Source organism: Chlorocebus sabaeus, chromosome 7, assembly GCF_047675955.1.
Source record: "Chlorocebus sabaeus isolate Y175 chromosome 7, mChlSab1.0.hap1, whole genome shotgun sequence".
NCBI classification, from domain to species: Eukaryota; Metazoa; Chordata; class Mammalia; order Primates; family Cercopithecidae; genus Chlorocebus; species Chlorocebus sabaeus.
In genome coordinates this window covers 82,679,077-82,683,751 of record NC_132910.1, presented here as the reverse complement: position 1 = coordinate 82,683,751, position 4,675 = coordinate 82,679,077, and positions in this window count along the sequence as shown.

Below are 4,675 nucleotides of genomic sequence, written 5' to 3'. Positions count from 1 at the left end.
CACACTTGTAGCCTGTAATCCTAGCACTTTGAAAGGCCAAAGCGGATGGATTACTTAAGACCAGGAGTTGAAGAGACCTGGCCAACATGGCGAAACTCCGTCTCTAGTAAAAATACAAAAATTAGCTGGGCGTGGTTGTGCAAGCTTGTAATCCCAGCTACCTGGGTGGTTGAGACACAAGAATCACTTCAATCCAGGAGGCAGAGGTTGCAGTGAACCAAGATCACATTGCTACACTCCAGCCTGGGTGACAGAGTGATACTCTGTCTCAAAAAAAAAAAAAGAAAAAAAGAAAAAAAAAATACTGTATGCTGAATTGTGTCAATTTATTTAAGGAAATTTTCAAGTCAGAGAAAAGCACTTCAGAGACTAGGTGTAAGGAGAATTAGGTTAAACGACAGAAGTCTATTAGTGACTGGACAAGCTTACACAAGTAACAAAGCTATCAATTAAATAAATACACTTTATGAGAATGTATTTAATTGATTTTATAATAAAATTGTTCTGAGATTCCATATTATAGTCTTAGTGATAATCAAATTTGACGATATATCAATTAGCTTATTTGTTCATAAGTAGATGAATTTAGAATTTATTTTAGGTTCTCTAAATGAGCAGTTCAAACAATTCTCCATATTGTTTGCTGTAAAATAGCCAGGGCGAGAAAACTGATGTTAGATGAAAACCTTTAGCTATGTTTTTAAAGTAAATTTACTATTTTCTCAAAACCCAGAAAACATAACTACATGAACACAAATGCCTTATATGTTAGTAAACAACAAGACAACTTATTGGGCTATTGAAAGAAAACTATCAATGCGAGAGGCTGAAGCAATCTCAGCAATAAACTACAAAGTTTTCATTTTATGTACAAACTTACTGGTCTTCGGTATCTTCAGTTACAATAAAATTGGTTGAATGGTTAAAAAAAATCAAGACTCATATATGTATTGTCATTAGGCAAGTGAAATTCCTATATCCATGCTCTTCTGAAAAAGTATAACATTTGATTATTTATTTATAATCATGACCCCAACCATAGTAGCTGCAAATGATGACTTATGCTGCTGACTTCAAGAATGGTAGAGTTTTTTACAGTTTGATTAATATTAAAAGGAGTGCTATGATTATATTTAGGATATGATGTTTTTCAAAAATTTTTACCTTTGGAAATATAACAAATGATATACAGTCCATGGCAACATCTATAATGAATCTCTATAAATTCATGTTATAGAGATTAGAGTCTCATAGATGTTATAGTCTTCATAGAGACTATACCATCCCTCAAATTTAAACTTTTTCAATAATTTATCTATAACAACTACTAACTATAGAAAACATAATATAATATTAAAATTACAAATAATGTGGTATATTATAGGTTTTGTCATAGCTTTATTTTTGTCATGAATATACTAATTGGTGTTTTTATACAGATGCTATTATCTTATGGAGTAGCAAAGAAACAGAACATATTTTAAAGGTATCTTTGCAATCATTACTGTCATTAGACTGAGATATATCTATATCTGTATTTATACCTATATATATGGTTCTTCATATATATGAAGAAGAATTCATATATATATATGAAAAAAATCTATAAACAGAAAACAAATAAAGCATTGGGCTATTTTGCAATATTTTTCCTTTCAGTAAACAATCAGAATTATTCATGATAGCTTCAATTTAAAATATTTTTTAAAAACTCCTTATAAGAAGCAGTAGTGTGTTCTCATTGGATTGCAAAATTTCACTCCTTTGAACTAGACTAGCCAGATCTCTCCAGAAGTTGTATTATAATAAGCTTTGTGATCATTCAAAAGATGCGTGATAGCAAACCGTTGTTCTGTTGAGATGTAGATAAATAAAGTATAAATAAATAATTGAAGAGTTTGGACAGCTGGGTGTCTGTAGCAATTGAAGCAAAAGACGTCACACTGTGAAGCTTTGAAGAACTAAAGCATCTTGTTCACATAAGCTGACAGGGTAATGAAGAGGATAGAATAAGATAATACATATATTATCATGAGTGCTTGTCGGTGATACATGATTCAGTAAACTGGAATTTATATTTATATTATTTTTGTGGATTATTGGTAAGTGCCTTTTGATTCTATTACAAACAATTTCGAAAAATTCAAGACAGGCCCAGAAGACAAACAACACTGTCATATGCATCATTTTAAAAACCTTTGACTGTTATCGAGTATTAAGCTTTCAAACCCTCTTTGTTTGAACTTCTTCCTTCCTCTACAAAACCAGGAAATAGAAACCGGAATTTAAATCGTTTGATCTTCAGTGATATCACAATATGGTAATCCTTACCCTGCAATAACCTTAATGTGCCATCATTGAGGGAGAATGCTTTTGAATAGTCATATTCTATTATTTCAAATATTATTTTTCTTTCACCCACAAAAATCATATGATAAATGCATTTGTAATGTGCCTGTAAAAATTGAATTATTTATCTAAAAATCTGTATCTTTATGATAAATTAGATCATATAATGCTCTGTTTCACTTCCAATATAGGATGCCATGTGAAGAACAATTCCGAGACTCAGAAATCTGTGTATCTTCGGATGAGATAAATACCTTGCAAAATACATTTATAAACTTTTATGCTGTGGGCATATTCTGTGTTCATATTCACATTTGTGTGTACACGTGTGAGTGTGTGAATATTCTCCAATATATATTCTTATTTATATATGAATAATTACCTTCATGAAATATTATTTATATATTCTCCAATATAAGCATATGCATCAATATATAGATGCATTATATATCTTCTCATATATATTACTTTATATAGACACACACTATATATTTTATAATATATATCCTGTAGTGTAAAGGTTTATGTGTATATATACACAGAGACCCATTGGGTGTGAGTGCATGCATGTGTTTGTGGGAAGAGAGAAAGAAAATGAAAAATACTACATTTTCGTCAAACCAAAACCACTCTAGCCACTGAAGATTCCCAAGAATATTCAATAACAATTGATATTAAATTTTAAATAAGAAAATATTTTATATTTAATTTAAGAAATACAATAAAAATAACTTGCACATTGTTGCTGAAAATATTTTATTGTGAGAAAGCTGTATATAATTAAACTATTGAGGGTATAATAGAGATGATGGATATACAGGCATTCATTGTAAAAATATTTCAGCTACTTTGGGTGCTTGAAAATGTAATAAAATGTTGGGAAAGATGTGCAATTAAAACAAGTGTATAGTTCAATGTATTTTCACAGAGTCAGTACATTAATATAACCAGCTCCCAAATGAAAGCAGAAAACTTTACTGCAATGGCAAAACCCCATTCTACTCACTTCCAGTAACCATATTCCTCAATGTCTACTCTAATGACAAAATTAGTTGTTCTTGTTTCCAGACTTTATGTAAATGGAATCACACATGTGATTTACTCTTTGTGTCTGGATTCTTTATCTCAATATTATGTTTGTGAAGTTCATCCATATTGTAACAGGTAATTTATAGTTTGTGACTGAATACAGTAGGGCTTATTTATTCACTCATCTGTTAATCAAAGTTTGGATTATATCTAGTTTTTAGCTATTATATAGAGAGCTGTCATAAATACTATCTCACAAGCATGTGCGCCTGAAAATATGTGGGTGCATATATGTTGAATATTGTGATAGACACTGAGATGCACCCATCCAGATTCAGATAGAAAGTGCTGCTAGCTTTAAAGTTTTTGGTCAGCAAACAACCACCAACTGGCAACCCCTTCAGAATCAGCCCCAGGTACAAACAATGACTTTGTCTGTGGTCACAACCTTCCTGGAGACCCTGCATCTGGTTACTGAGCGAGGCGAGGTGAGGATACCGAGGCTTGGGCTATTTCAGGCTGTCAGGAGACAATTTTGGCAGGCACTTCTTCCTCCAGAGTTGTCCATAGGCTTGGTTGAGGCTTTATTAAATCTGCTTTGCAGTTCAATTCCTGCTTTTGCCCAACTTTGTCTCCTTCTACTTGCTAAGTATTGATTTTCATAAACTTCTTACACCCCAAATACCACTTCCACTGTAAACTTCATCTCATTGTTGGCTTCTGGATGACCTAAGCTTTATATACCTAGAAACAGACTTTTTGGTCATAGGTATGTATATGACCACCTTGTTAATTGGTAGCAATAAGTACTAACAATCAATTAAATGGTACTACCAATTAATTTTCCAAAATTTTTGCACCAATTTCATTCTTACAACAAATATTTCTGTTTTTTCCACATCGTTGTTAATAATTCATAGTGACTTGTTTTTTCATTTTAGTCATTTTGCTTTAGGTATAGTGGTAACACTTTGAGATTTTATATACATTTTTAAAATAATAATATTGAACTCTTTTTCTGATACCTATTAATCACCTGGATATATCCTATTAGGGTTGCTTTATGTCTCGATCAATTATCAATTTGAATTGGCTTCTTTAACTTGGCAAGTATTTTTTAATGTATTTTGGTTATTAGTTTATTATGAAAGGTATGTGTTGCCATTATCTTTTCCTTCCTTATAGACTCCAGTTTATTGCTTCAGTTTTGTCTTTTGATCACAAACACTCACTTTAACATAGCCAAGTTAATTTTTTTGTAATCCTTTGGTAATTTTTGTGTTTAAAAAGTTTCTGT